An 11,441-nucleotide genomic window follows, 5' to 3' on the forward strand; every position below is an offset into this window, starting at 1 on the left:
CCTCCTTGGAGGCCTTGGGGAGACTCTGTTTGCTGCTCAGGCTGTTGGTGAAATTCTGTTCCTGGCGGTTGTAGGACTGAGGCCCGTTTTGCATGCTGGCTATCAGCTGAGGGCCACTCCCAGCTTCTGGAGCCCAGCCACTCCTTGGCTCCCGGCCCCTCCACCTTCTCCAAAGCCACAAACAGTGGGTAGGAGTCCTTCTCGTGCTCCTGATCTCCATGACCTGCCAGGGAAAGGTCAACGCTTTTAAGGACACTTGTGAGGACACATTGGGCTTGTCCAGATAACCCAGGACGATCTGCTCCTTGACTTAATCCCAGATGCAGAGTCTCCTTTGCCACATAAGGCACATATTCACAGGCTCTAGGGATTAGGATGCGGACACCTTGGGGGGCCATCATTCTCCCAATCGCAGACCCCAAAGCAATGACCCCAGGATCTGCCTTTGTTTGGGGGCCCCAAGGCGTCAGAGTCTGGGGGTGGCAGTGACCTCATTGCCTGTGCCTGTGGCACAGCCTGTGGCTGGCTGTTTCTACTTGTTGGGCTTTTCTCCATTTGGGGCTGAGTCACCTGCTGCTGTCTAGCAAGATGGCCCAGACTCTGCAGGCTTGGCTGCACCACACACCTGGGGGAGTCTCCACAGGTCCATGGGGCTATGGGTTTCTGCATCACAAGCTCTCGGGTAATTCCGCTGCCAGGCTGGGGGCTGCAGCCTTGCCCACCCTTAGTGCTCCCCCAGCCACGCTCAGTGCTCCCCTCACCACCCTCAGTGCTCTCCGGCCACCCTCGATGCTCCCTGACTGCCCTTAGTGCTCCCTAGCCGCCTCTCAGTGCTCCCCGGCTGCCCCCAGTACTCTCCTGACCACCCGTGATGCTCCCCGGCCACCCCTCAGTGCTTTCTGGACACCCTCGATGCTCCCCAGCCACCTCTCAGTGCTTCCCAGTTGCCCCTAGTGCTCCCCGGCTGCCCCTAGTACTCCCCGGCCACCTCCCAGTGCTCCCTGGCTGCCCCCAGTGCTTCCCCGGCTACCCCTCAGTGCTTTCCGGCCGCCCTCAGTACTCCCTGGCCACCCCCAATGCTCCCCCAGCCAGCACAGAGAAGCAGGCTTGGCCCTCCTCTCAATACCAGGTCACGCTCCTCACTCGAGCCCCTTCACCCGCAGCCCTGGGGTGTGTGAGTCTCCTTCCCCAGGGCCGAGGGCCGAGCACCCGCTCATTCCGTCTGGACGTGGGGCGGCCCCGCCCCGGACAGGGCTGCGCAGACGCTAGCACAGGGCTGTGCGTCCTCCCTCCAAAGAGTGGAAAGCAGACTGCCTGGCAGGAGGCCCCTGGAGAATAAGATCGCAGGGGGGCGGCGGCGGGCGAGCCAGGCAGCCGGAGGGTGAAGCCCCCTTCCCGTGGGCCCCGTGGGCCCCGGACGCAGAGACCCTGCCCCTGCGAGCCACCCCGGGCGGGGCTTCCTCCGAGGTGAGCAAACCCGGAAGGGGAGGGGACGCTCCCGGGACTGCAGGAAACGGGCCTCGTGCCGGCCCTCTCTCCCTCCCTCCCTCCCTCTCTGTCTCTCTGTCTCTCTGTCTCTGTATGTCTCTCTGTCTCTGTCTCCTCCAGGGGAAGCCTGGCTGCAGCTCCCAGGGCTGGGCGGGTTGCCTCCTATCAGCCTGGGGGGGTGGGGGAAGCTGGTGTGGCCAACAGCACCTGGAGCTGGCGGTGGGGTGCTGACCAGGACGGCGTCACCGAGGCCGCCTGCCCGTCGTCCCCGTGCCATGCAAGCCGTGTTTCTTGGCGGTCTTCATGGACTTCGAGAGGTGAGTGTAACCACTATTCCCATTTTACAGAGGAGAAGACGGAGGCTGTGAGGACCTCACTGAAGCCCTCGCCGCTGAGAAAAGCCCCCGCTGGGCCTTCAGCCCAGATCTGCCTGGTCCGGAGCCCAGACCCTTCCTCTCTCAGGATCCTGATGGGGTGTGTGAGGCCCAAACGGGCGCCTCAGGATCCAGGAGTTAGAGGGTGGAGGCGGGGTCGCTGCAGCAAAGGTTTCCAGGAGGAGGTGGGAGCCGGGGCTTTTGCAGAAGTCGGATGGGGAAGGCTGGTCTGCAGAGAGGGTCCCGGGGACGCTGGGGAGGCCTGGCCCGCGGGGCCGACTGGCCCTAGGTGGGAATTCGCCTGTGCCCCTTCTTGCAATCACGTCCTGGGGTGGTTTGTGTGTCTGTCCCTGCCCCAGCTGAGGATATGCCTGGAGAGAATGCTCGAGGCTCCAGAACCCCTTCCGCCCAGACTAGGGACAAAATCAGAGCCCCGTCGCACTCTTGAGAGGGGCAAGAAGCGGCAAGCCTGGCCAGAACCAGGGGTGGGCATTTAAGTTGTAATCCACGGGCTCCTGGGGGTGCTGAGGCCGTTAAGTGACCGGCTCTTGATTTCTGCTCAGGTCATGATCTCATGGTTTGTGAGTTTGAGTCCCGCGTGGGGCTCTGTGCTGGGTGTGGAGCCTGCTTGGGACTCTCTCTCTCTCTCTCTCTCTCTCTCTCTCTCTCTGCCCCTCCCGCACCCGGCTATTTTCTCTCTCTCTCAAAAAAACCCCCAAAAACAAAAATCATAACCCAAGACCCTCTGGGTCACCTCCGTTCCTGGCTCCCTCTTGCTCCCTCCCCCTTCCCTCTGCTTTTTGGTTTTAATGGTCTCTTTCAGCTCCAGGTTCTGGTGACTTGGAATAAAAAAGAATGAGCAGATTTGTCAGCCTTCCTCTTAGCAGGGTGGTCACGCTCCCCAGGCTGCGAGAGGCCACCTTCAGTCCGGGGGGCCAGGGCCGGGTCGGGGACAGGGTCACGTCCCCTGTCTGACGGGCCCCGTGCTCTGTGTTGAGGGTGCACACGCAGAGGAGATTCAGCTGTACGCAGAGAGCACACGCAGGCACGTCAGAGTCAGAAGGTTGGGAGGAGGAAGAGAGGCAGGGAGCCAGCCAAGGACACTTGCAGGTGACTGAGGATCGTCACAGGCACCCAGGGGCCCGGTGACTCATGAAGGCACACACATGCTCCAGCCTGACAGAGGCCCTCCTGCCTGCCCAGGACCGATGAGTACGCCCTGGCCGGGGTACTCCGAGGCCAGCACCCCATTCCCATGGGTCCAGGTGCCAAGCCATGGTGACAGGGCCACCCCAGGTGTCTTTTTTTTTTAAGTTTATTTTTGAGAGAGAGCATGAGCAGGGGAGGGGCAGAGAGAGACGGGGACACAATTCGAAGCAGGCTCCAGGCTCTGAGCTGTCACTATAGAGCCCGATGCGGGGCTCAAACTCATGAACCTTGAGATCATGACCTGAGCTGAAGTGGGACGCTTAACCGACTGAGCCACCCAGGCACCCCTGGGCCACCCCAAGGATCTTTAAACCACCACACCTGGGCACGCGGGTACCTGGCTGGATGGGAGTAGGTGAGAGGCTCACACTTGCCAGGACCAGGGTGTCGCTGGGGGTGCAGAGGACCGGGGACCCTGGTCTCCCCTCCCTCGCCACCTAGTCTCAGTGCAGCCATAGTTGCAGGGTGGAGAGGAGGAGGGAGAGTGCGGAGAGTTTTTTTATTTAGTAAGTGAACGTACAGGATGCCCAGTTAAATTTGAATGTTGGATAAATCGATAATTCTTTCGCCTGAGCGTGTCCTATGCTTATATTTAAGATGTATTCTTTGTTTATCTGAAATCTGAATTTAACTGTGCATCCTGTGTTATATCTGGCGACCCTGTGGGCAGGTCCAAAGCCCGAGAAGGCTGAGGAGTGGGTGCCCGAGGTGGGCGGTGAGGTGGCGGGAGGTACCCTGCACGCTGAGAGTCCAGGGCCTGAGGATGCTTTCTTGTCTCGTTGGACTTTACTTACAAAACACGTGCTCAAGGATAGCAAGAGTTTTAAGACAGTGACAGGAGAGTGTCAGGCCAAGTGTGGGGTCCTTCTGAGAGGAGGTGCCGTTGCAAAGGGCCACACCCATGAGCTAGCCTTGGGTATGTCCCCCGATATGTATATTAGAAATTAAACTTGAGAGGGGCGCCTGGGTGGCTCCGTTGGTTGAGCATCTGAATTCAGCTCAGGTCATGAACTCACAGTTCATGTGTTCGAGCCCTGCATCGGGCTCCTTGCTATCGGCACAGAGCCTGCTTCAGACCCTCGGTCCCCCCTTCTCTCTGCCCCTTCCCTGCTGTTCTCTCTCTTTCTGTCTCTCTCAAAAATATAAATAAAACAGGGGCGCCTGGGTGGCTCAGTCAGTTAAGTGTCCGACTTCAGCTCAGGTCATGATTTCACAGTTCATGGGTTCGAGCCCCGCGTCAGGCTCTGTGCTGACACCTTACAGCTTGCAGCCTGCTTCACATTCTGTGTCTCCCTCTCTCTCTCCCCCTCCCTTGCTTGTGCTCTCTCTCTCTCAAAAATAAACGTTTAAAAAAATTAAAAAAAAAACATAAAAAAAGAAATTAAACTTGAGAAAATTTAAAATATTTATTAACTGATTTAAAAATAATAACAAAAAATTAAAAAACAAATAAAAATAGCAATAATAAATCCCTTAGCGGTTAACTACAAGTAACATGTTTTTATGAAAAATAATTTTATTTCAAAAAAAAAATTTTATTAAAAAAAACCCCACCGGCATTAGCAAGATCTGCTTTTACATTTTTGCAAGTCTTTTTACTATTTGGCCTCACAGAAGACTCCGGAAGACAGCTGGATTCGCATATCTGCCTTTGCATGCACCCATTTATTTTATTTTTATTTTTATTTTTTTTTTTAATTTTTTTTCAACGTTTTTTATTTATTTTTGGGACAGAGAGAGACAGAGCATGAACGGGGGAGGGGCAGAGAGAGGGAGACACAGAATCGGAAACAGGCTCCAGGCTCCGAGCCATCAGCCCAGAGCCTGACGCGGGGCTCGAACTCACGGACCGCGAGATCGTGACCTGGCTGAAGTCGGACGCTTAACCGACTGCGCCACCCAGGCGCCCCTGCACGCACCCATTTAAAGCGGCCACTGCCACATTCAATTTTAGAACGTTTTCATTGCCCCCAAAAGAAGTCTCATACCCAGTAGCGATCACACCCCACTCCCTGCTTCCTGGCCCCTGGCGACCACTGGTCTACTTCCTGTCTTTCTGGATTTGCTTATTCCAGACATTTGATATAAGTGGAATCATACAATAGGTGGCCTTTTGTGACTGGCTTCTGTCACTGAAGGTGATGTTCTCAAGGTTCATCCACGCCGCGGGGTGTATCTGTGCCCCTTTCCTTTTGATTTTATTTTATTTTTTTATTATTCTTTTTTTAATGTTTATTTACTTTTGAGACAGAGAGAGACAGAGCATGAACAGGGGAGGGGAGACCCAGAAACCGAAGCAGGCTCCAGCATCTGAGCCGTCAGCACAGAGCCCGACGTGGGGCTTGAACCCACAAACCGTGAGATCATGACCTGAGCTGAAGTCCGACGCTCAACCGACTGAGCCACCCGGGTGCCCCCATTTGCTCATTTTTAAAATGCATTGTCTGTTTTTTTTTTTTTTAAATTGTAATAGCTTTTTCTAAAGTCTAGATATGAGCCTCTTACTGGACGTATGACGTGTAAATATGTTCTCCAGGCTGGGGGGCTGCCTCACAAGTCGGGTACTCAAATGTCAAGAAGTGGAGGAGAGAAGCTCCAGCTGGAATGTTCATCTGGGAGCGCCAGCGTGCAGGGGGGAGTCTAAACCCCGAGACCATTCTCCCTCGCCCGGGGGTGATGGCTGAGGACGGGACAGAGAAGCCTTGGGGTCCCCCAACATTTAGAGTCAGGGGCCGGAGGGGGAGCCAGCCTTGGGACGGGGAAGCTGTGGCCGCTGGCACAGGAGGGCAGCCAGGAGAGGATGCTGTTCTGGATCCCAAGTGAAGGACGTCTTTGCGCCTTTCTGCTTGTGACAACCAAAGATGTCCAGACATCGTGGAGCATCCCACAGCGGGACAAATCACCCCAGCTGAGAACCCCCACGTCGGGTGCGTGTGGGGACAGGGAGGCCTGTCTTAGCCACCTCCTGTTCACGGTGGACGCTCAACACCCGATACTGGACAGATGACACCAGTCGCGGCTTACCAGTGACGTGGACTAACGGCCCAGCCACGCAGGGCCACGGCAGTTGCACTTGGGAACAGAATGAGCCCGCCGGGGCTGTGGGCGGCAGGCTTTGTGGTAGCAAGAGGGCGAGGTGCCCCTTTCCTGTGGGAGCACCTGACGGGGTCGTGTGAACAATCTCGTGGGCTGACAAGGGACCTGAAGCCCGCTGTTCAGGGCCGAGCAGGTGCTGTGCTCCATCTGACAAGGACGAGCCTCTCCGTGGGAGCTGGAGGAGGCCTCCAGCTCGGTGGCTCGAGGCCCCCTGGTTTCAGGTGTCAAGGCAGGATGTCACATCGGGTCTTAATTCTAGGCCTTCCACTGAAGGCCCCTGGGCTCTTGCATGGCAGGGGCTGAAGCCGTCCCATGGCCGGGTCACTGGGGAAGGCCCGGCGTTGCCAGCAGGGTCAGTGTGTGAACCCGGGCTGTGACTGCTTCCCTTGAGATGCCCGTGGCCTGGAGCTCTGTGGGACCGTTCCTCCCCACTCCCCACCCCTATGCGCTTTGGTCGACTTCCTTTTCTAGGTTGTATTCACCTGTGCAAATGTTTGCGTGCCCAGCTCCCGGGGTGGAGCTGCGTTTCGGAGGAGAGAGCCTCTCGCTCTCACTGCTTGTTTAATTCTTTTCCTCTCCCAGGGACACTCAGCGTCTATTTTCTCCTGCACGCACGCACAGGTCCTGTCTGAGGGGCGATTAAGAACGCTTTGCCTTTCTGCCCTGGAAGTGAACCTGCAGCGAAAGGTGATTCACCGGAAAAGAGTGAGTGTGCACGTTGTCTGCTCCTGGTAGGAGTCAGCGTTGGGAGGACCATGCGGGTTCCGGGGTCTGTCCCTCCAGCTCGGATCGCAGGCTGCAGGCAGCGCGTCCGTTTTCGCCGTAGATGGACGGGCAGAAAATCAATGTTTTGCTCTGCTGACAAGGACACCCTGACAGCTCAAAGGTAGGAGACCATTAAATACCACAGATACACGATTCACGGCGGAGGTGAAGCTTCGAGCGACCGCTGGGGGTGCCCCCCGCCCCCCCACCCCAGGAGTGCGGTGGCTGAGATGCAGGAGAGCAGAGTTTTTTCTTGTTTTTTTTTTTTTTTAACATTTGAAAACTTTTTATTATGAAAAAATTGTAGACTTAAGAAGCGTCCTGGAGATGGGGCGCCTGGGTGGCTCAGTCAGTTAAGGGGCCGACTTCGGCTCAGGTCATGATCTCGCGGTCCATGAGTTCGAGCCCCGCGGCGGGCTCTGTGCTGACAGCTCGCAGCCTGGAGCCTGCTTCGGATTCCGTGTCTCCCCCTCTCGCTCTGCCCCTCCCCCACTCACGTTCTGTCTCTCTCTTTCTCAAAAATAAATAAACATTAAAAAAATTAAAACTTTCGCCCCCACTCTTGGCATTTGTTGGTGCATGGAGCGTTTGGTTTGAATTCCAGAAGCTCTATGAGCAGCCTTCCCTCCCCTCCTCTGCAGAATCAAACTCAGGTTGCCAATAGCCTTGAGGCAAAGTCCTTGTAAAGTCCGCTGCGAGTTAGCGGACCCAGGGAAACTGTCACTACGCGTGTCACACATCAAGGTGACACAATTACGTGAGCGGCTCCAAGAAGCCGTTCTGTCCAGATATTCCTGTGACAGAAATGACCCAGGGGCTCTGCTCGTGTCTCAGGTTCTGGTCGCAAATGTGACTTTTAGGGTTCGATCAGAAGTCACCCGTGGCTTCAAGCCCCCATCGCTGCCACCAGCGTGTCACTTCTGTCAAGAGGCGTGTGTGCAGTTAATACACGGGAAACTAATTATAACAAACACATCAGGTATCAGCAGCACAGCACAAATCCGGCCTCCCATCGACTGATGGCAGTCATCTTGGACACACACGCCCTCAGCCCTGGTTTTACACCTTCGGGACTGTTCTACTTTGTGTCGGTCTGTCACTTTGCGGGTGTGCTCACCGCAGGCTCCGCTTGGCGATGCACCTGGGGTATGTGTGCACAGAATCGCGAGGGTGTTTCTCGCTGCCAGTAGTCTCGCTGCTTTGTTCCGACTCTTCTCTGGTACGCGACGGAAAGTGTACGAGAAAAGAATACAGAAGTGAGACCCGAAAGGCCGAGCCGGGAGATTAACTGATGGGGGTCACGGGGGCAGCCAAGGCTGGGAGGCTGGTGTGCACCTGCCAGAGACCAGGCTCCCACGGTCTCAGCCACTGGCCTTCTGGGCGGAACGCTTTGTCCTCCCTGGCCTGGTGGGCGTGGCCTGACAGTCGCTGGCACAAGCCACAGACAGGGGCCCCTCACTCCAGAACTTTCCGAGGTGGCCCACCTACTGCTGGACGGATGGGCTGCTCCAGCATTCCTCCCTCCAGCGGCGCGGGCCGAGGACAAGGCTCCCGCAAAGGGCAGGGATCTTGAGTTCAGCTTTCAGCCCCAGAGCCCAGCCCAGGGCCTGCCCTCCCCCAGCCCGGCTCTGTGCTCAGCGAAGCTTCCTGCTGGTGAATCAGGGGAGGCGCTCAAGCCCCCAAAGCCTTGCGGGCTTCTGGAACATCCGGAATGTTCTCCAACAGAACACCCTGTTTGCTCAGCCTTGGTGTTGAGTGCGTGGCGCTCGATGTCGGTTGACGGTGTCCTGCGTCGATGAAGTGTTTGGCTCGGGCTGGGAGCGAGGGGGCAGGAGGCGGTGCTGTTCCCCTCTGGTCGGGGCGGCCCAAATGCAAGCCCCGGGGCTGGACATGCGTGTGCGGATCCCCCCCTGCAAACTTCAGAGGAAAGTCTCAGAGTTATTTTGGGGCCGAGGACACTTGCGTGTCATAAGAGAGAATCGCAGACCTGCTTCGAGGGGCTTTCAGGTGAGGGGCTGGATGGAATTGTTTTGAATTAGTTGTCATTGCTGGGGGTTGGGGGGTGCGGCTGTGCCCCTTGCCTGTGGGCCGGGAAGAGTCCAAGGAAGTGGCTTTGTGATTCTCCCCGGTGAGTCAGGTGAGTGGGGATTGAGGGGCTGAGGGCTGCCGGTCGGTTCACTTACAGCATCCAGAACCCTACTTGTCCCGGGGGAGGGCACCCCAAAATACGGGCCTGGCTGGGGCTTGTCGGCCAAGGCGGGCGTCGTGCTGGTAAGGGACTGCTATCATGGTCACCTCTTCTCGCACCCAGACTTTTCCATGAATCAGGGCCCCTGGCACAACACTGGGCCCACCTGGCTAATTCAGCATCACCGTATTGTGAGGGCAGCTGATTAGAACCCTCAATTCCCTCTTACCAGGGAACCTAACGTCGTCACATCTTGGGGGTTAGGATGTGGCCGTCTTTGGGGGGCCGTTGTTCTGTAGACAAGACCCACCACCAGGAGGTTTTGAGCCCCCGAGGGTGCATCCCAGACATGCCATGCAGAGAAGGCTCTTGGCATAGCTGCTGCTAGCTGGCTGGGTGGCTGGGTGGCTGGGTGGCCAGTGCCAGGAGGCAGAATCTCAGTACCTGGTGCCTCCGCTCCTGCAGACATTAACAGGACATTGAGATGACCACAGGCTTCATTCACGTCTCATTCAAGACAGAACGAGAATGTTCTGGAGCCACAGGAGGAAAACAGAAACTGGTAAGAGGAAATTTAATGACAGATTTGATTTAACTCGCTATAGTAGCATTTTAACGTGTGGTTAATATACATTATCACGAAGTTATCTTACATTCTTGTTTTTTGTTAGCCTTTGAGGTCCGACGTTTCTTTTACATTTACGGCACATCTCAATTCAGACCAGCCACATTTCAAAATGTTTTTATTTTTAATTATTTAGGGGTGGGGGAGGGACAGAGGGAGACAGAGAATCCCAAGCAGGCTCCGTGCTGTCAGCACAGAGCCCGATGCGGGGCTTGAATTCGTGAACCGTGAGCTCATGACCTGAGGTGCAATCAAGAGTCGGATGTTTGACTGACTGAGTCACCCTGGTGCCCTCAGGCCAGTCACTTTTCAAAGGCCACATGTGGCTGCTGGCCCCTGTATCAGCCAGTGCATTTCCAAATCCCTAGGAATTCACAGAGAGAACGGTTTCTAGTTCAGAAGAAACATTCCCTGTTTCAGGTGGAGACATAACCATGTGGCAAGTTACCGTCATCGTCCTGCCTCCTTCCCTCCTTCTCTCCTTCCGTCTTTTGGGGACCGGGGCTGTTCTCCTCACCCCCGGGGGGAGCTTGCGTGAGTCACTTACCCTTGTAAAGCTTCTGTTTATCCGCCTGTAACGTGGAGAAGGTGGTTCTTTCTCCCCTGCATTGTCAAAAGGCCTAAACAGCACGCTCCTGGCACTGGTACTGGACGGATGGGGTCCCTGTCCTCACCGTCATGGCGATCAGACCCGCTGTGGGCCCGGCTATTGGCCGGCTGCCACCGGGAGCTCCCTGCCCCAGAGGCAGGGTGGTTAAAGGTTTTCTAAAAACTAGGAAATGATGTAAGTCCAGTGCTGAACCCCCGGTGCTCTAAGGTCAGAAAACAACCCTGTGACCCGGAGGAGACAAGAGCCCTGCGCGGGGCCTCCTGGGACTCTGTGTCGAAGAGCAGGACAAAATCCCTGCTCCGTCGTCTGTTCCAGCACCAGGGCGTGTGGCCGGTCCTACTCAGGTGTCACGTGGAGTCAATTCTCTTGATTCCTTGGTGGTTGAGTCACTGTGTGTCCCGGGGCCTGGCTTCCTCTCCAGGAGCAATCGGGGTTAGGGAAAAGACCTCTCAAACGGGTCAGCAGCCTGCAAGGGTAAACAGAGGCATCCTGGCATGTGGCTGTGAGGTCCCTGCCCCTTTTGTGGACGATTTGACATCCCTCAGCAGCACGGTGACAGGTACCCTAGAGGCCTGCGGGACCAGGCAGATGGCCCTCAGTGCTCCCATGCTTTTCTGATGGCAAAGAAGCTTTGCAGTGCAGGGTGATTAACAATCCTGGGAGGGCTGTGTGGCTTTTCTCGAATTAATAAGAGAAGGGTCCCCCTTCTTTGTCATTTAAAACAATTTTCTTTATGTTTATTTTTTTAAATTTTTTATTTATTTTTGAGAGAGAGAGAGGGAGACACAGAATCCGAAGCAGGCTCCAGGCTGTGAGCTGTCAGCACAGAGCCCAACCTGGGGCTCGAACTCGAGAACCATGAGATCATGAACTGATATGAAGCCAGATGCTTAACTGAGTGAGCCACCCAGGTGCCCCATATGTTTATTCACTTTTGAGAGAGAGAGAGAGACAAGGAGGGGCAGAGGGTCTGAAACAGGCTCCATGCTGACAGCACAGAGCCCGATGTGGGGCTTGAAATCACAAACCATGAGATCATGACCTGAGCGGAAATCAAGAGTCGGATGCTTAACCTACTGAGCCACC

At 56.0% G+C, this 11,441-nt stretch overlaps 2 long non-coding RNA genes across 3 annotated transcripts; one reads left to right on the forward strand and one right to left on the reverse strand.

The window, feature by feature from the left end:
* Positions 1-1,506: 1,506 nt before the first annotated feature.
* Positions 1,507-8,201, forward strand: LOC131500952 (uncharacterized). 2 transcript variants are annotated; one of them, XR_009256546.1, is made up of 3 exons: positions 1,507-1,805; positions 5,323-5,481; positions 6,750-8,201. It is a non-coding gene; the product is annotated as an uncharacterized LOC131500952 (long non-coding RNA). The 2 variants fall into 2 exon arrangements; XR_009256545.1 differs by lacking the exon at positions 5,323-5,481 and having other exon boundaries at positions 5,933-8,201.
* Positions 8,202-9,846: 1,645 nt separating this feature from the next.
* LOC131500951 (uncharacterized) lies at positions 9,847-10,664 on the reverse strand. The gene is made up of 2 exons (XR_009256544.1): positions 10,293-10,664; positions 9,847-10,109 (listed from the first exon to the last, which is right to left on the reverse strand). It is a non-coding gene; the product is annotated as an uncharacterized LOC131500951 (long non-coding RNA).
* Between the last annotated feature and the right edge of the window lie 777 nt (positions 10,665-11,441).

Source organism: Neofelis nebulosa, chromosome 18 (genome assembly GCF_028018385.1).
Source record: "Neofelis nebulosa isolate mNeoNeb1 chromosome 18, mNeoNeb1.pri, whole genome shotgun sequence".
NCBI lineage: Eukaryota > Metazoa > Chordata > Mammalia > Carnivora > Felidae > Neofelis > Neofelis nebulosa.